Source organism: Egretta garzetta, unplaced genomic scaffold (assembly GCF_000687185.1).
Source record: "Egretta garzetta isolate BGI_Z169 unplaced genomic scaffold, ASM68718v1 scaffold573, whole genome shotgun sequence".
Lineage (NCBI taxonomy): Eukaryota > Metazoa > Chordata > Aves > Pelecaniformes > Ardeidae > Egretta > Egretta garzetta.
Genome location: NW_009259180.1, coordinates 13367 through 34905, shown reverse-complemented (window position 1 = coordinate 34905; position 21539 = coordinate 13367).

Sequence of the window (21539 nt, the reverse complement as noted above, 5' to 3'; positions counted from 1 at the left end):
TGCTATGTACCCTTTGCTCTGTATACTTTTTTTTAAAAAAAATATTTGTTCACAGTGATCAATGGCAAGATAAAGATATGAAAGAGCATGTCATGCTTCCAGGAGAAAATTTAGTGAGTGTTTTGGGGCAGCAAGATCCTGGCCTCTACAGCTAACCTCTGAAGATTAAATGCTACTGTCCATCATCACAAATCTATAGGTCCAGTTGAAGGGAGGAAGCTTTGCAAGCATTTGAATTTTTGGTTCCATTCTGAACAAGTTGAAAAGGATAAAATTGCTGCAAGCAGCTGAAAAGCGACAAACAAGTAGCTTGTAAGGTATCACCATCCAGAGATCAGAACAACACTAAGTGCAGTTAGGGGTCTGGGTGACTTGTAAGATAAAACAGAGCGCTTTGAAATTAGACATTTCTGCTCAAGAAAAAGTTCTTTTGGTTCCACGTAAAATGGAGTGCTAGAAGTTTGGCTTTGCATGCAAATTTAGATTCCCAGAAAATCAGAACTTAAGAGCTGCAACTTAAGTGTTAAGTGAGCTAGAATAGCTCACATAGCAAGTTAAGGCATTTCTGAAGTTGTATCAGAAATAGCGTGGCCAGCAGGACCAGGGAAGTTATCCTTCCTCTGTACTCAGCACTGGTGAGGCTGCACCTCAAATACCGTGTCCAGTTTTAGGCCCCTCACCATGAATTAAGCAAAATTAGAGACCATGCGGTGGCAAATAATGATCAGTTGTTACGTGAAAGTTATCATCTTTAGTTTTTCAGATTTACCTTTTCTAAACTAAACATAAACTGTTCAGAAAAATTTAACATTTTTTTCTCTTCCTTCAGGCTAGATCCAACTGCATGTTAGTTTTGACAACTTGCAGATGGGACTCAAAACCAACACTTTTCACCTTCGCTAAAAATTACGCTGTGCTAGTGGCCAGCATTGGAATCTCAGTCATAAAATGCAAGAGGAAAGACAAGCCTGGATGTTTACATTTTAGAGATGGAATAAAAAAAAAAGCAGCGCTTCAAAGTCACAGCTGGACTGAGTGGTACCAGAGACAATAAAAGAAAAGCTCACTAAATATTTTCCCCATATTTTTGGTTTAAATTTTTCCTAGTTGATGTGTAGAGCTTTTTTTTTTGGCCCAGTTATTTCTCCATTAAAACATGACATTTTTAAACTGAGAAGAGAGGTCTTTTTCATGTTACATTTACCTCCATAGCTCTTCTCTCCCTGTTTAGTTTTCTTTAAAAAGAAGGAGAAAACCAAATCACTCTCTTTTGAGCTTCAACTTGAACTCTTATAGCATCTTTTCTACCTTTGTCTCATAGCAAAAAATAGCATTTCAGTAGTTTGTTTCATGCTCAAGCTGTTCTCCTTTTAGTGATTCTGTTGCTCAAGTCAACCAGCCTTGTCCTTGTACTTCTTTCAACATGACATATTGCCATGACTTGAATTTGATTGTTTCAATTGATAGAAGTGTTTATATACTTTAATCATGTTAAATCCTGTGTGTCTGGTCTCTGTGGAAATTTTTTCCTTAGACATTATCTCCCTATCTTAAATTGCACTGAAATTGGGAAAGATATCAAATAATCAATAAGCTTTGCCTACTTAAGTCCCTACCCTCTTCTTTTATTAACTTAAGATATGTCATGCTCAAGGGAAAGATTTTGTTATTGAATAATAGCAGAAAAGTAAGTCTTAAAAAAAACCCCTATATGTACATGGCTAAACTTCAATACTCTGAGTTCTTAACCTAGAGAACATAAAATATTATTTTGTTCCTGCAATTCTGTAGAGCTATGAAAAAAAATATTTCTCTGAGAAGAAATATTTCACTAAGGTTGGTCTGAACCCAATACAGAAATAGTGAAAGTGGAATCATATTTGAATAAAATAAGAAGCCTAATACAGCTGATCACAGAATCACAGAACAACTGAGGTTGGAAGGGACCTCTGGAAGTCATCTGCACCCTGCCCAAGCAGGGCCACCTACAGCTAGCAGCCCAGGACCATGTCCAGGTGGCTCTTGAATATCTCCAATGATGGAGACTCCACAGCCCCTCTGGGAAATCTGTGCCAGTGCTCAGCCACCCTCACAGTAAAAGTTTTTCTTCACGTTCTGACAGAGCATCCTGTATTTCAGTTTGTGCCTATCACCTCTTGTGCTGTCACTGGGCACCAAGGAAAAGAGCCTAACTACACATCAGCTATGCATATTTAAAAATGTGTGACAAATGTTGTTTACAGTAATTGAGTAACAATGGTGTCAGTGCTTCAGCCTACAGATTATTTATGACATCTTCAATATATTTGAAAACATGCTCCTCCATGCTATGTTCAACTGAAGCCAGGCTACAATAATTTATAATTGAAAACAAAGGTAAAGGAGATTTAAAAAACTAAGTTTCTGGGATCATTTATATCTTCTTTACAAAGATCCTCAGTATTTCTACAGACTCTGTAGTATTCTTTAAATATACTCTGTGTTCCTGAAAGTCAGAAATCTAAAGACACCAAATCACAGAAGTCAGTAGACAAAATAGCCCACTAGGGCTTAGATATTTCAGCCATATACCCTCAGTCTCATCTATTGGATCCAGCTTCAAATTAGAATTTGAACACTTTTTTCAGCAAAAAAAATCTTGAGTCCCCATCAACTGCACCCAGAAGTCTACTGAACACTGCATTAATATATATACACACATTTATCAAATTATTTACAATTATTTGTATGCTATTAACTTGGCAGAGCTTATGTAAATTGGTGGTAAAGCACTGATCTTATGCCTTTATAGCTGAGAGCTGAATTTCTTATGACCTATTCAGAGGAACACAAAGCATGGCCTGAGGGGCGGTCAGCACACCAGGGTGCAATGTGGAGTTGGCAAAACATAACCCTGGAATAAGAACTTTTGAAACAACGAAGAAAAAAAATGACACTAGGAAAGCTTATTTGTCAGCTCTTTAATCTCACCTGATGTGAGTTTGCCATGGTTTTAAGCCATTTCTGAAAAACTATTAGGATCAATACTAGTGTCGGCTGCTCTCTGTTATTTGTGTTTTCAGTTTAAGTAGTAAAGAAAGATCAGTGTTCTCCCAGCTCATATTTCCACTGATTTCTTTCAACGTGTGACCTTTTTCCTTCCACTAGAAGGACACAGACAGTAGCAGAAATGTTCAAAATCAGGTACTTGAGCTATTTCCTTTCCCTGCTCCCTCAAGCACTGTGTTCTCCAAATTGAATCACCTAAAATTATAGTTTTAACCTTGTTGAAGTCAAACAGTTCATATCACCTCAACATCAGTCATACCTATGAAGAGGCCATCAAGAAGAGCCAAGCTCTTCAAAGGGATGCATAGCAGGAGTACAAGTCAACAAGCATAATCTGAAGCAAGAGAGACTCTGGTTGGATATATGAAAAAGAAAAACTCTCTGCCTAGCAGAGCAGTCAAGCACTGAAACAGGTTGCCTAAGGTGCATCTCCATCCTTGGAGGTTTTTATCCAGTCTGGTTTAAAAATTTGAGCAACCTGGTCTGACCACACCTGACCAACATCAGGTTGGACTAGAGACCTCCTGATGTCCCTTCAAAACTTAATTACTCTATGATCCCACGATCTACTGCACAGTGTTTCATGCACTTGCAAGTCCCATTGTGTTTGCAGAGTATGATGGTAGACTCAAGCCTAGCATCCACTTAAGGTTTTTAAATCAGGTGCATGGATGTTTCTGAAGGGCAGGGGTGATTTTTTGTTTGTTGGGGGTGGTGTTGTTTGAGGGGGTTGGTTTTTGTTCGGAGGAGTGTAGTTTTTTGTTTGTTTGGGGTTTTTGGTTTTGTTTGAGGCGAGTGGTTTGGTTTTGTTTTAACAATCTTATATTACCATAGTATCCAAGTACCTCACAAGCCTGACATTTTTATACCCTCGCTACATCTGACATACAGCAATGGAGAACAGGAAAGCAGTAGTACAGAGGACTGGATTTTTAAAGTATTCTGATACCAAAAATACAAATAAGAGTCTTGCGAGAGTCACCTAAATACCTGGAACCCTAGCTCACTAAAGTCAAATCTAGACTTGAGTAACTTAATAGCTTGACACATGCAGTTTGTGCTGGAAAAGGGAGAAGCTGAAACTTAGACTAACTACTTGAACCAAATTCAGAGCAGCCTCAGCTAGCATTGTTTGCCAGTGTGGCATAACACAACAAAAATGGGACACACAGCTGTGTCACTTGTATCCATATTTATAGCTTTCCAGTACTCTCCATAGAAATTAGTAACCACTATTCTGATTCTCAGATAAAATTACTTGCCCAGAAAGCAATAGGTGCCTTGATACAATATATTCAGTTTTTTGCATCTGGCATACAGTCCCATTGGCTGCAAAATCACCATGCAGAGTGTTTTAGTTGATGGATCAGCCCTTCATAAGGAAATGGTGGAATGAGAGTTTCATGTATTCCTTTACCCCTTCCTCTCCCACATGTAAACAAGGCCTTGTTCACACTTCGGTATTATGAGTCTTGATGTGAAAACTTAAAATTGCTTACATAAAAAAATATTTAGGAGTAAGAAAAATTTAGCCTAGAACTTCAGAATGCATTACAAATACTCTATCCACCAAAACTTTTGTTCAATTGAAGAGGAGAAAAATATTTTATACATATTGAAAAACAGATATAAATAATTCTAAAGTTAGATAGCTAAAACATAAAGTAACATAGAAATGGTTCTAGCAAGGACACAATGAAGCATTACCATTACACTATGGTAAAAGTTACACAGCATCAGCAGAAAAAACAGCTTCCACTTCAGCCTACAACTCTGTACTTCAGATGTTATGAATTACAAATCAAAATTACAATTCAGAATTTGGTTTAACAAAGTAAAAGCCACGCAAAAAGTCTGGGGCACTCAACGTGCCTGCTGGCGATTGACAACTAAAGTTTCACAGTTGAGTTCAGGAACATGTGCCATCATAACTCCACTAAAAAGCAACAAACATAGTAACAAAAAAGGCGGTAGTAGCTCTGATAGGTGTGTGCCAATATCTTACCCAACAGATATTCCAATACACTTATTTTTCTGAGTTTACAAGTCTAAAATGCATCTTAAGATGTTTTGGTATTTCTACAGCATTTTAGCTCCTCTGATCACCGACTTGCCAATTTACATCATTATGTGTATAATATGTAAGTGATTTATGATTACCAGGTGCAGTGAAGTCCATTTAACTATTAGAAAACATGATGCTGTTTAACCACTGTGATTTGGGTTGTGAAAGGGCATTTCTCTCATACTACTTACCTTGAACGCTAAACCAGGTACAACGTGATACCTTTCAGTATACATATCACTAAAGTTTCCCACAGCATAAGTAGAATTCTGAATCCAGTTCTCAAAATTTCTGAAATATTTTTTTTTTTCTTGTGAACTTCCCAGGGCAATATGTGGATAGGAACTGTATTAATTATTATGAGTGAGTAGATATTCTTTCAGAGATAAGAGATGCTGCTGGAATTAAACTAATATTTTGAACTACCCTAAAGTAATGGGCTTTAGTTGCTTTCCATGATACATGGTATTTCATCTTCCTCTTTAAAATAAGAGGGGAATTTTGTAATAGAAATAAGATCTCAGACAAAACGCCCCCTTCCAATCAAAATGGATTCACTCATCTGTCCACTCAGCACATTTACAGTGAGATTACAGTCCCCTTTTTTTGGTCCATAAGCTACAGTTTTTGTCATAGCAGTACAGATCACAGAATCACAGAATCGCAAGGGTTGGAAGGGACCTCAGGAGATATCTAGTCCAACCCCCCTGCTAAAGCAGGTTCTCCTAGAGCATGTTACACAGGACTTCATCCAGGCGGGCTTTGAATATCTCCAGAGAAACAGACTCCACAACCCATTGCCCCTTGTCCTGTCGCTGGACACCACTGTAAAGAGACTGGTTCCATCCTCTTGACTTCCACCCTTAAGATATTTGTATGTGTTGATGAGGTCCCCTCTCAGTCTTCTCTTCTTCAGGCTGAACAAGCCCAACTCTCTCAGCCTTTCCTGGTAGGGGAGATGCTCCAGTCCCTTAATCATCCTAGTTGCTCTCCTCTGGACTCTTTCTAGGAGTTCCTCATCTTTCTTGAACTGAGGAGCCCAGAACTGGACACAGTACTCCAGGTGGGGAGATGCCCAGTGAAAGACAGATGCTCCACTCCACCATCTACTTTTTAACATGAGCTAAAGTACTCTGTTTTCTCATTCTTTCATTTATCTGTAACGTCAGCAGTTTTGACTGCTACTTTTCTGTATGTAAACATTTTAGAAGGACTTCAATTTTGCCAGGTCAATGATGCCATGATGATCTAAGGTGACAGAACCAATGGTGAACTTGTGTCTTGCCTTGGCTTAGTCTCCAGCAGCTTAAAGTAATTCAAATCTACCTTAAGCATGATGAGCGGGAGACGGGGATACCCTAGTATGAATATTATTTCATGCTGAACTTGCTTTATAAGGGTTTAACTATGACACTTAGTTTCAGTGTCCTACCTCCATCATCAATCATTTCTTCTTCAAATGTAAATCTCAGAATATCAAGAGAAAGAAAAAAATTCAGTCGTCAAAGTAAATTTTAAGCAGACAAGAGGTATAGTTACCCATTTTATCACTTAATAATGCTTTTAATTTAATTGCCTTAATTTAGGGTAGATGTTGCTCTTTCAGTTTCCCCTGGTTAATATGCAGGCCAAAATGCAATAGTCAAAATTCTGAATTTGTTTTTTACTTTTTAATGAGTACACCTTTGGTAAGGTGTAAGGTGTTAAATATTAAACACTTTTAGTAAGGTGTTAAATATTTTTTAAAAGAGATAAACCTTTTCTGTGGAAAATATTAAGGATCTGACTGAGTCTAGAGATCTGGGGGGAAAAAAAAAATCTCTGAAGCAGTAGGAGCTCAAGTGTCTCTTATAATGAAGCAGACAAGCAGGATAATCAACCAACTAGTAGTAGCTTGAGCACTGCGTAATAAAAAAACACAACAGATTTTATAAATAAAAAAAGAGACTCCCTCTTCTCAATCAGCTTGTCTTTTCCTTTACTTTAGATACTCTGATTTAAAACAGTTGTCCCTTTGTAGTTTACCTCTTTGTATACCCACAAATATCCATTTTCCAGGTCGGCTAACATTATGAGCTCTATTGGGAAATAACTCCATGAATTAAAAGTGTATAAATTAATCTCTTGCAAGGTCAAGCCATCGGTACTTTTTTCCTTCCAAAAAAATTATGCTGCATTTTAAACTCCAGTAACTGAAGTTGTGAGTATGAAAATTGCAATAATCATTACCTAGAGGGCCTAGGCCTGAAATGTCCAGGCTGGTTTTAATCAACGTATTTACAAAACTTCAGCACAAAGTATCATCCCCTGTTGCAGGAAATGGGGGTTGGTAATCTCATTATTTTGTCAGCGCATGACAAACATGAGTTTTACTTGACAAAGGAACTATGAATGCTTGCTCTTTCTGTGCTTGAAGCCTACTCAAATTCAGCGAGCTATGCGGCTGTGAAATTTACTCTACATTTTTTACCATAATTATTAGCCTAAAGAGAAATCATGCAGTGTTTTGGCTATTCTCACAGCATTAGTAATCATCACTTCACACAACTTACTCTGCAAGTTTCAATATAATAAGAGAGCAAAATATAACTCTACTGAACAATTATTTCTTCTCATTTTGGATCAGGTATGTAGGCTATAGATTACTTTCTTATTTTAAAAATCAAGGGACTACTTTTGTTCAAGTTAAATTGAAAATATGAAACCATAATTTCCTTAAACTTGGAAGACTTATGGAATTCAAACACAAATGAAACTGTCAAAGCTTGGACCTCTCTTTGTGAGCAACTGGTTTCAGGAATAGAGATAGCCATGTTGACCACAAGGAAAAAGCCTACTAAAAGCTTTATATTTTAAAGATCACAGAGTAAAGTTGGCAGGACAAGAAGCTTAATGATAGTGTACGTTTCCCCCACTCCCACCCCATGCATGTTTAATACACAGATGCAATCATTTCAGTAAATTGCACAAGAGCATGACAATTCTTTCCAGTTCAAAAGACAGCAGAAGCTATTGTTTCTCTGACATACCTTCTGACAAATGCTGACTTTCTATTATTTTGAGTCACAACTGCCATAAACAATAGTCTCTATCAATATGCTACTTCATGTGAATATAATGAGACTTGTTCACAAGTGGAACTATAACATTTGTTGGGCTGCACAGATACCATATTATTGGACTTGATTATCTTAAAGGTCTTTTGCAACCAAAAGTTTCTATTGAAAACGATAGATAAGGAATAGAAATTTGAAGCTCAGTTACAATACTGCACACAGGATAGTAAGGAAGCTTTTTACATTTGGGAATGAACTGCTCCATTAAGACAAAACAATCCTTTCAGTGAGGGTGGGACAGGGGATGAAAAAAAAAAAAAAATCACTGTTGTTGTCTTTCATGGTCCTCAGGGTTGATCCAAAGTGGGTTGATGTAGTCCGTGTCGTCCCCTCCCAATAACTAAATCACTTTTGTAACCAAATCAACTTGTCACTTGCTGACTTTATATTATATTTGCTTCTAATTAAATCCCACATGTGGATACTTTTTGTCAAAAATGATCTGGATCCAAACATCAAGTATTTGGCACATTAATGTACAGAAAGACATTCTGATTTTTGTCACTACTAATGCTTCTTATCAGTTACATTCCTGCAACTGAGCTAACATTGTGGTTTTGTCCTGTAGTTTTGCATTACAGTGTCTTTTCGTTTCCACTGTCATGTAATGCTTCTATTTATGCAAGTATGCAAGTATCTACTCATGTCTTAAATCCCTCATCAAGCTACCTAGTTCATGTAACCAAATAATCCCATCACTTCCAAGGCTCACCCATGTTGCATTTCCTCTACCTACTCACTATCTGTATTTACTGTGTTTTGTTTTACGGTAGCAGCAGCCATCCCACAGCCAGCCCCACACTACTTTCCTCTTTCTCAGTGTGCTGATATCCACTGACTACTGTAGATAGGAAGCACAGATCTCAAACTCTTTCTGTATGGATCTGTTTACAGAACCAAGGCAAATGATTTAAAAGCTTTGACAGACAAAAAATTATGCAACCACATTGAGCTCTCTGAAGTCTGAGCTCTGCCTGGACAATCAGGACAGTAATTAAAATAAGTGATAAAACTCAAGTGGATTTCTTAACTAATCCACCCCCCTCCAAATGCACAAACCATCTGAAAAATGATTTAGCCATATAAAGGCATGAGAACTAGCTGACATTAGAGATAGATCACTTATTCAAGGCCCTAAAGTTATCAGAATTGTTCACGAGGAGTGGTTCATTGCTTCACAAATTTTCCCCTACAATTTCATTCAGTTGCTCAATGATCATGTTAAATGGTATGCAATAAATATGAGCTATAGTAGGTAAAATCTGTAGGTATAACTGTTCTAGAGTAACATTAGAGGTATTTTTTGCTTTCAAGTAAATTTAAGAGTTTTTCCTAATGTTTTTGTGCTCTGTAATCAAATTATGTGACTCTCAGAGGGAATGATTTGCCAGTACAAATTTAATAAAATTCTGCCCCCTTCTGATGTATCTACCATACAAACAGGCTACTCATTAGTCCATTAAGGCCTTATATCAGCATTGCTTTTCAAACATGCAGTTCAGACTGGCTCAAAACACTTCATGAGGTCTCACAGCTCAAACTGACCTCAAATACAGGGATAAATTTTTCATCTCGGGATTGGTCACTGTGTCAGTACACCATTTCATAAAATGCTACCCCAAATTGCTCCTTTTTGTATAAAGACAACTTGGACTGAGCATTTTTTTTTCCTGATAGTCAAGGTACCTTCAGAAGTGAGATATTTTGTCTCATCCTCACAAAATATTCAGTGAAAAGTAAACCCATGTTAATTAAAAAAAAAAACAAAAAAAAAACCACAGCTTCAGTCTTCATCTAGTTCCTATGATCTTTTCCCAGTCTTGATTCTATCCATAAACACTGACTGTATTTTGTAACAGCCCTGAGGCTATTCTATGTTTTATTGAGCCAATTATTATCCTTAAGAAAAAACAGCACAGTGAACAGACCCATGCTCACCCTAGGGTCCAGTATTTGAAATTCTGTCCAAGTCCCATGTTCCATGATAGCTTTCCATTTGAAAACATGACAGATAACCATGTCTGTTAAGAACCAGTTTTAGTACAGTTGGTAAGCATCTCCAGTTTAACAGAAAAGTGTTCAGCATTTATGCAACGCTTTATCAAATGATCTCCAATAATTATGGGTGTTTTTCTTTAACCCTTATGTGTCACTAATGTTCCCATCAACTTTAACGGTTCATATTCTATGCTGAGTCACAAAGAGCAACTTTACTCAGATCAGTTTCTGAAAGCACTAATTGAGCAACAGAATTGAATCAGGATATAGAACCCATTTCTGCTATTAGATAGATAAGCAAATAAGAAATTAGGGACAGTTTCAAAAGATATCAAAAAGATACCAAAGGTCTTCCTTAGCGTATTATCTAAAGGCATTTCCATTATAATTGATAGCTATGCAGATTTCTGTTTCTCATCAGCCAGTTGTATTGCAAATAGCATCATTATTGGCTCAGTAGAGCTTTGACTGAGGAAATAATTCATTTCACAGATGTTACTCAGAATTCATGACCAAGCTGTCCCAAATCCCAATCCTGGACTGGAAATAAAGATCTCTGTAGCTCATAACAAGTCCTTATACCATCATTTTGTAAAAGAATTCATGAAGAGTAATGGATTAGTTCCTGAAACACCCGTGCTAGGCCAGTGGTAGATTCAACATAAATCTTAGTATTTTTTTGTCTATTTTTGTCTAAAACACCATACATATTTCAGTGCATTCAGTAACTATAAAACAATATTCAAGCCCTCTGTTCCTCATGATAAACTGCACTGTTTCTATTTGCTGTTTAGCTGACCAAAACCTTTCCAAAACAGGTCTTCAATTAGTTGCTGAACAACAAAGCAGTGTCAGGTAAACATGTTAATATTTGGCTAGCTCAAGGTTTGTCCAAATATTCCTGCCAGGAAGAAATTTTTTCCTGTAATGTCACCGAAAACTGTCTTAAAACAGAACATCAAATAAACTTTAATAGAAAAGTCTATATTAAGCTATGAGTTTGCAGAATCAACCTCCACCCCTTCCATTTTATGCATAAACAGAAGGACTTTATGAAGTGCTGCCTTTAATGAAACATGCTAAAGAAACTTCATTAATTTCTTCAGTTTTAACTTCTTTCATTTACTTTAATGTCAATTTCTTTAATTACTTTCTTTACTGAAGCAAATTAATGAATCTTCCATCTATTCAGTATCGCAGCATGGGTTCTTAAAAAACAGAACAGAATTCAGAAAGATAGATTACAATGTCTGAGCCTTCAAAAAAATAGCATCAAAGACAATATCCCATAGCCATATCTAATCTGAATACTATTAAGTTCAGAGGGTTTTGCCTAGCTCATCTTTTGCCTGATTAATGTCTGACAGCATGGTCCTCATACAAAGAAAAGAACAGTTAGACTAAGGAAAAAAAAATAAATCTTGAAAAAGTCCACAGTGCAGGAAAAATATCTGGATTTGCTGACTCAAAGAACATCAAGAATTTATTATATCAGTGGCCCAGAAGATTAGATTCCTCTTTTGAAAATATTTAACCATATTTTCAGATATGCAGGGGAACTTTCATAATATAATAAAGGAGATAGATACTAAATTTTTTCATTTAGTAAGTAGTATGTTCCAAACCTCTATGACCCAAGGCAAAGATACAAAACTAAAGTGACTGTGATTTCATGAAGAATATAGCATATCATTTAGAACATATATCTATATAGTATATAGCATATCATTTAGAACACTAGAGCTATTAAAACTAGTTTTAAGACTTTATATTGACTACACAGATTACTCAAGTTCTCCCTCTTGCATGTTTTAACTTAAGCAATTAAGAAAATAGCTATTTTATTCAAAAAATACATGGCATCTTAAGCTCCTACCTGTGTCAGCACAAGCTACAGATGGCTGCAAATCTTGAATTAATTCTGATTAGAAGTTTAATATGCTTATTCGTAGCTAAGTTTTGTACAGTGTATATAAATTTACCCTCCAAGCAAGAGCCATAATGTGTGCAGTGATTTATGAAACATGGATTTTGCACATAAATTATATTAAGACATCCTTTTTTATCTTCAATGATACACAAACATAAACACATAACACAGAGTATATTTATATATCAAATAACAAAGGCCAATACATTTATATACTCTGTCCTTGACACTAACATTAACTACTGTTTTTCTAAGTGAAACATGAACATTTTGATGTCTGTCGTTTGATCTGACAAAAGATACTACTTCGCAAAGAAAACAAGTTTTCCCTCAGAAACCTTCCTGACTTTTACATCATAGGCTATCACAGCTATAAACAAGGTAACTTATTACATCAAAATGCACATTTGCCAGTCTGACACCTCTGTTCATTCATTCCAGCTGTTCTGTGTACCATCATCATCATCAAGCACCCTGTGGTGCGAAGAGCGAGGTGACATCTAGGGGTGCAGAAAGGTGGATTTTTTTTTTTTTTTTTGGCCAAATGTAAGGTGGAACATCCACAACCGCTTTTTTTCCCCCAAAGGAACTGGGCTTTCTATTAGTGCAGAAACACACCATGCTGGGGTGTTTGCTATATAAGCTCTATCAACCTTGAAAGCATCTGCTGTTCAATGTCAGTGGGAGATGCCAAAACAAAAAAAAAAAAAAAAAAAAAAAAAAAAAGGGCAAGGCAAAGCAATCCATTCATTGTAAAGCTTCCAATACATATCGCCACAAACTTATGGCATATTCAGAAAACTGGTCTATTTTGGATGATTGGAAAGCAAATAAAACCTGAAAAAGTTGATTTCATGGAATTTTTGAGAAAATGCGCTGAGCCACAACTGCATTCACATAGCAAAACAAACAACAAAAATTATGGAGAGAAACTATGAAAATAAGGCTAAAGTGAAAGCCAGGAGCATAACAGGAAGTCCAGCTCAATCAGCCAAATTATGCTCACTTTTAATTCTACTGCCCATTCGCATGTGCATTTTTGTGAAGTGTTATTCACCTACTGATTGCATTCTTGGGTTAGATTAAGTTAATTTTATTGATGCCAAATTCAGCCAGCTAACCTTTACTCTTTATTTTTAATAGGTTTGATGCAATACATTTTTATTGCTGAGATAAGTATTGATTACAGCCCCTGCCTCCACTCATTTTAATTGCCTCATGTAATTAGAAAGTCTAATAAGAGTATGAAGTACAAGTAAAATTCTACACTTGCATGTAGACCTGTGAATAAACTTTACAAAATGAATGTACTTCAAAATACACCTGCCCTTGAGGTAAAGGACAGCAAATAAACAGGAAGCCAATAGACATCTCAAGGCATAAAGTGCTGTGAAGTAGCATGGAATCTTCAAGGTCTGGACAGGAGGAAAGGATTCCCATGAACCAAGTCTAACCCTCCCTATGTCTAATGCAGAGTTTATACCATTTAAGAGGATATACTCCTGATACTTTAAACCACGATTTGAAGTTTTTTAAGCAATGCAGCAATTCCAGAAACTCCAATCCTACCCAAAGCTGTAAGGTGCGGGTGGGTAGTCACAAAGCTACGCTAGAGTAGTCAAGGGCTTATGTAAGTGCAGAAACACAACCACAAAAGACAGGAGCAAAGTCAGGTCTCAGGGCTTTCAAATAGACAGAGATTTGCCATAAGTGACCAGACTGTTTATTCATGTGAGCCAACATCCTGTTGGCAGCAACTGCCAACACTTGTTGACTCAGCTGGGAGCATAAAGAGAAATGTCTGATGAATTTTTTTTCCCATATCTTCTGAAAGCTGGAGATCAGTTTTGTCATAGATACAATCTCATTTGCTAGATAATCTCCCAAGTGACATTATAACAACATTTAATGATATTTGGCTTTTATGGAATGTCTGATTAGACTAATTACAAGTGCAAAGAAGATAACTTTGAAATATATTCTGTGAATGGATTCAGAATATGTTTTTGGATAAAGCATTTTTATTCCTGAAAAACTGTTTAATTCATTTTATAAAGTCTGAGAAATCAGGTTTGGAAAGCACCAAGCAGGTCCATTTTCCTTCTCTCGCCTAGGGCAGGATGCATTACTCATTTACTGTACTGTGTTTTCTAGCCCTGTCTCATTTTAAACACAACTTCAAAGATATGAAGCATCCCACACTTCCCTTGGGAAACTACTCCAAAATAGTACAGAGTTTATTTCTGACATTTAATATAATCTCTCCTCCTCAGCTTCATTCCATTACACTCACTCTGTCACCTTCTAACAGAGTTTGAAAATAAGCAGACACAGATTTTCTGAAATCTTGTTTAAGTTTTGGACACTGTCATCCACATTCTGAGAAAAACATGTTATGCCACCCCAAGCCTATCCTGGCTTATTTCTAAATTGCCACCCCCAAAGCCAGACTTCAGCCACTTTCCTCTCAAGGAACTTCAGTGAAAAAGGAAATAAACAGCTTTCTTCTATAGCCATGGCTGGGAAAGGCTATAGAAATACTATCGCAGTCCAGACATTTTTCCATAGCCCTTCATCAATCCCAAGCAAATTCACCTACTAGAGACCTCTGCTGATCCATAACAGTGGAGAAAAAGTTAGCGTCTTTTTCTCACATCAAAATGGAGTATACTGCTGTGAGTAAAGTTGATCTTCCACAGGAAATCTGATATGTCATATTCTGTGACACAGATTCACTTGACAATGGTGTCCAATCATAATAAGAAAATTATTATTTAAGTGAAAGGTGAAACAGAGTATGAAGAGACCTGCTGCATACCAATAGTTGTTTCCAGCTCCCTGACTGCATAGTTGCTACATATTGTACTGCGTGTTATATAACAGAAATTCTGCTTTTTACATCTGGAGAAGAAAATGGTATTACGCTGTCTGGAATGCAAGTACAAGTGAAATCAGGAGATAAAGAAGAGTTACAATGACCTTTGATGTGAAGGATTTAGAAGAACTTATTCCACCTCATAACTTAGCCAAAATACCATCTTTAGAGTAGCACACAGACTCTAGGATACCTTTCTCCACCATGCAAATGCTTATGGAAAAGCGTTTTTAAAAGCTCTTTAATATGTAGCTATTGTATGAGGTCCTGATGTGCCACAGGGAGAACCTACATACTTCTCTATTTGTTTGACAACTGCATACCTTAAAGGGGATTTTAAGGCACTTTAGTGCACCAAGAGTTGCACAAAAAACCTACAGTAAAATGCAGCATTTATTTATAAAAACTACAAAACCATCAGATAAATTAACAGTTTCTAAGGGCTAAACAGCCTGTATAGAACCTGGTCTAAAGCAAAAATCATTGTATTGTTGCCCATGGAGCAACTAGGAAGGAGAATATGATCTGACATTATCTCCCTCCTCCTCAGGGAAAAAGCAGTCTATCACACTTCTTCACCATGTGTGTGGTGTCTGACCTGTTGCTGTAACTACAGTGTGAAGCATGCAGGCAGTGAGGTGTCATCAAGGTTCTGCCTGTTCTCTGCCCTCTCTGTTCCTTTTCTGAGCACTTGAGGAGACAGAGATGGCAGGATAGAAAAATCTGATAAAAGTGTAATTATTCCAAAACAAAAAGGATTTTTTATTTCAAAGTAGTGCATATGTGATGCACAATTTCCTATCTGCCTCAACAGGTTTTTATACCTCTGCAGTTGTATAGTATTGGGTAATAGTACAGAAAGATTCCAAACTTGTAAAGCTCTATTAGTGCCATAGTCACTGTTAATATTCCAGACTTGTGCATACAGGCATATTTCTCCTACTACCTTGAAACTAATTGTAAACAAACTCATATTAAAACACATAGTGTAACTCACCTACAATGTCTTTTGGGAAAAATTCTTACCAGCTGCTTGTACCACTAAATTGACTACATCCCTATAGATGTATTTTCTCCACAAAAAGTCTTTGATTTAAAAAGCAAGACAACCCAACCCCCCGCCCCCAACACACAAACTACCAAGCCTTCTAGCCAGCAAGCACGTATAATCCTACTATTGTATTAATAGTCCTGAATAAACATGGCAGATAGATACATGTATCTATCTGGTACATATCTAACTATTTTTTCATTATGTGTCTTTCTGCTCCTCCTCCCCTTCAGCTTAGTGAGGTTTTCATTTTAGCCATTTCCTATATTGTTTCCACTGTAAGGATTATGAGTAGCCAGTAAGTGAACAACAGACACAATGAAACTCAAAGCAACTGCAATAGCAATGCCTACACTACAATTACAGTGATGCTTGGCAGCTAGTGGGGGAAAAATTTACATAGTCAAGGGACCTACGTGCATTGCATTCAGGGAAACCAACCTCACCAGGGAAGGAGGACGACGGTTTTGACTATTGCTTTCTCATTATCTTGCTCAGTAACAATGCTTTCTTACTTTTTCATTATTTCTTCCTGTGATTAGCACCTTATATGTATGGCTCTTCTGGTTTCTGCTTCTACCCTCCCCACTGAAGAGTTAATGCCAGACCAGATGAGCTACAACCCATCCATTTTAATGGTGCTACCTATTGCCACTACTACCAATCTGCTGGTGACTACTTCTAGATCAATACCAAAGGCAAGAACACTGCATTGAAAGATCTCTGGCTATCATATCCAAGGAGCCATAATATAATACTTTAAAGCAGATCAAGCTCCATCCTGAAAATAGTTAGGGTTTCTTGGCATTATTGATCTTATTATGGAAGTATTCCAGATCTTTACATCTCTGAATTGCAAAATTTTTAATCACATCACACTGCATCTACATAATTACTTCCAAATAAAATAATATTTTCTATTATTATTTAAAAAATCCTCAATGGTTTGAAGTTGCTTAAGTTGCTGTCCCTACAGACACACAAAAAAAACTACAAAGAGATAATTGAATTAAATTTAATCATAGGAAAATTAACTAACAAAATAAGCAATTCAAGCCATTCTTCTACCGTATCATGCTGTAACTTTAGAGAAATCAGTGTCCTCATTTGACCTAGCTGGAGTAACAACCCAGCTGAATTCAGGGAATAAGACCCTTACACAAACAAACTGAATTTGAATATAATCTCCACCAAAAATTAGTAGTAGGATGACAAAGGAAGTTTCTTAATCTGGCAAATCTCAAGTATGGACCTAGATGGTCAACTATTTGCAAAGGACACTTTTTTGTTATGGCCCTTATGTAACTTCTATGGCCATACAAATAAATAACAGCTTTCGTATATATATATAGTCTTTTCAACACTCATAAGCTGAAAGCATTGATGCCCCCTCCAAGTCTTGAAAAGCAGGTGTGTAACCTTTAAAGAGAGTTCTCTTATTATCCAACATTTTTAAGTTTCCTTGGAAACTATAAGACATGCCTACAGGAACAGAGTATAACTACTTGGTTTTGGTGGCCTTTACTGATTATGTTTACGCCACTGCATGTAGCAGTGAAAATATAATAGGTTACAACAGAAAAGTATGTGAATGGAACTCTGTCACATACAAATGGGAACAAAGGGAATCTAGCTTCGAGCTATAAATACATAAAGGTCCCAAGGATAAGTATGCAAGCAAAAATGCAGCTGACATAATGACATTTTCCTGAAACAGGATAGCAATTGCATAAAATAAGAGAATAAAGAGAAAAATAACAAAGCAGCACACTGAGTCCTCGCATTAGGCAGAAGAGTATCAGACAGAACTTGCATAAGGGGTGTAGAGTTTGATCTCACTTTCCCTAATGGAATTTATTTCCAATTAATACCTCTTTACCACAATGAAACTAGCATGATGAGATCTATAAAAAGGCTTTCTCCGTCTGAAGCATGGCCTTTTAAGTTTTGTCAGCACTACCACTGAGATCAGAATAAGCTCAAATGGAATGACTGTAAATTTTCAGAATCATTATGGAGTCAGAAGGAGGACTGGTACCAGACTTGGGGTGAACTGATGGCCCACTAAAAGTTTACATTGGTTTTCCTAGGGATTCACTTTTTAAAAAAAAAAAAAAAAGAAATCACAGGAAGTAAAAACTGACAAAATTAAGAACTGTGAAACTTTCAAATGAATCTGTTGTCTGACTTTTCCATTGCTTTTATCCCTCAATATTTTTTTCTCCAAAGGAACAGCACAGAGCCTGCCAGTTGCAGTAGCTTCCTCTGGCACACCAGATTATGATCCAGTCAGGGATCGTTTCAAGGGCTACAGCCATGCACATATGAGGTTTCTGGATTAAAAAAGGCAAACAAAATAATTCCATTACCTAGAGGTAATAAACAGAAGTAGGGAGTTAACTACATCAGTGGTGGGTTTCAAGTGTGTGATAGCTCTAAGCAGGAATAAGATCTTACATGAAAGGAAATAAAAAAAGGTACTGCTAAAAAAATAATAAAAATCAAGCAAAAGATAACTGTCTGTCTTTTTTTTCCAGGAACACACACTGACTTTATATGTAACACCTTCAAAAACAGACACAAAATTGAAAAAATGATACAGCTGCCTGTAATGGCTCAAAGATATCTGACATGTCATAAGGTCCTTTATAATAATAAGGTTCCTTTTGTACCTGCTAACTTTGATACCAGTTTCTAATAGAGAAGCCCTTTCTTCACATAACATTCTTAAACTGGACTGTTTGGGGAAGGATTGGGACTACAGAAGTGGAAGCTATGTTTCCAAATTTCTAAGGTGTTTTAGTTAGGGGCAGGTGTAAGATCAAACCAGATTGTTCAGGGCTTTACCCAGTCAGGCCTTGAGAAACTCCAGTGATTGAAGCCACACCGCCTCAGTGGGCAGGCTGCTGCAATGCTTAGCTTTCCTTGTGGTGAACCTTATGAGCAGTCAGAACTGCTCTTATTTCTACTTATGCTCGTTCAGTCGTGTCCTCCCAGCCTCCATCTTAAATATATGGTTTTAAATAATTCATCTCTGTCCAAAGTTTACCTTTGCATTTTAAAATATAATACTTCACACTGTACAAACCTGTATACTGAAACATAGGCCCTGAGTACAGAAAAATTTCCCCCTTAACATTTAATACTGAACTTTGGTCTTGTGGCTCAGCTGGTAGATTATCTGAACTGCTGCCAAAGGGTTCCAGTCTAGTTGCTGCTTAGGTCACCTATTTTCTGAAGAAACAGCTGGATGCTAATGCCAAAGAGATGAGCTAGTGCCACACACAAAGTGCTCCAAAGGGAAGTTAAATCACTTAGTAACTTTCAGGATAATAGAAGCAAGAGTAGAGGGAGATATTTTTCATCAAAAATTGCTTCATGGAGAAGTGATTATCTAATTTTATTAATGTCCCTTTACACATGGACAGTGCCTTTCCCCCCTTACCCTGTTTCTTTATGTATATTGTTGTGATATATTACCATCCTTTCTGAATTCTGACACAGATGACACTGATGCAAGTTATGTATCTCAATAAGATTAGAATCATAGAATGTTTGGGGTTGGAAGGGACCCCTAGAGGTCATCTAGTCCAATCCCCCTGCAGGAGCAGGGACACTGCTAACTAGATCAGGTTGCTCAGAGCCCCATCCAACCTGGTCTTGAATGCTTCCAGGGATGGGGCCTCCACTACCTCCCTGGGCAACCCGTTCCAGTGCCTCACCACCCTCATTGTAAAGAATTTCTTCCTTATATCTAGTCTAAACCTACCCTGGTTTAGTTTAAAACCATTCCCCCTTGTCCTGTCACAGCTGGCCCTACTAAAAAGATTTTCCCCATCTTTCCTACAGGCCCCCTTTAGGTATTGAAAGGCTGTAATCAGGTCTCCCCGCAGCCTTCTCTTCTCCAGGCTGAACAAGCCCAACTCCCTCAGCCTGTCCTCATAAGAGAGGTGCTCCAGCCCTCCGATCATTTTTGTAGCCCTTCTCTGGACCTGCTCCAACAGTTCCATGTCCTTCTTGTGCTGAGGGCTCCAGAGCTGGACGCAGTACTCTAGGTGAGGTCTCACCAGAGCAGAGTAGAGGGGCAGAATCACCTCCCTCAACCTGCTGGCCACGCTTCTCCTGATGCAGCCCAGAGTACGGTTGGACTGCTGAAATTGAGATAACTGATACACAAGTGGTTGTTGTTTTTTTTTTTTTCTTTTCCCACAACTAATTAAAATTCCAGGCTTTAAGTAACAGTTATCATGTCCAGAGACAGATAACTGGATTAATACAGGGAAAGCTCTGTAACACATGCATGGAATATTTTTAGAAGACAAGAGAAGACAGAATTAATAGTTGTTCTCAAATTAATAACAGTCCTAAAGTGCCAGCAGTGCTTCGCCTCTGCACCCAGCACATACTTTCATTTATGCATCTGTAGCCTTTATAAGAAAAGCTAATTTTAAAATCTGCTAAAGGAGAAGTTTTTAAATTTCTTCAAAAGAGCTTATAGAATACTAACCAGGTCTATACATGGAGATTCCATTTGAAGGAAGTTCTCTTCTTTTACTAGTCTTCAGTATTTAACTTGAAATATGTGCATACATTATATATCAGTGTAATTATATGATTATAGACATCTCACGCCCATGGACTCTTTGTGCACAAATAGTTCTAGTTTATAAATAAAGATAAGAATATGGGTAGGAATCTGACAGCTGGGACTTCACAGAGAAGCATTTGTGAACTACCATGTGATTTTCAAAAAGTCTTAATCTATGTTCAAATAAAGCAGCTATAAATTCAGATGCTGAACCAAATTTTATCCAATGTGTCTTTGTCTAGAAAAGCCAAACAAACACTTACCATAAAAGCATGTTGAACATTAGTTAACTTCTTCCTTTGTGGAAGACTAGCTGCACAGGAATTAAAGGCAAAGAACCGTCTTAACTTTCACAGAATCACAGAATGGCAAGGGTCGGAAGGGACCTCAGGAGATCATCTAGTCCAACCCCCCTGCTAAAGCAGGTTCTCCTAGAGCAGGTTGCACAGGACATCATCCAGGCGGGCTTTGAATAACTCCAGAGAAGGAGACTCCACAACCCCCCTGGGCAGCCTGTTCCAGTGCTCTGTCACCCTCAGAGTAAAGAAGTTTTTCCTCATATTCAACTGAAACCTCTTATGCTTCAGTTTGTGCCCATTGCCCCTTGTCCTGTTGCTGGACACCACTGCAAAGAGTCTGGCTCCATCCTCTTGACTTCCACCCTTAAGATATTTGTATGTATTGATGAGGTCCCCTCTCAGTCTTCTCTTCTTCAGGCTGAACAAGCCCAAGTCTCTCAGCCTTTCCTCGTAGGGGAGATGCTCCAGTCCCTTAATCATCCTAGTTGCTCTCCTCTGGACTCTTTCTAGGAGTTCCTTATCTTTGTTGAACTGGGGAGCCCAGAACTGGATACAGTACTCCAGGTGGG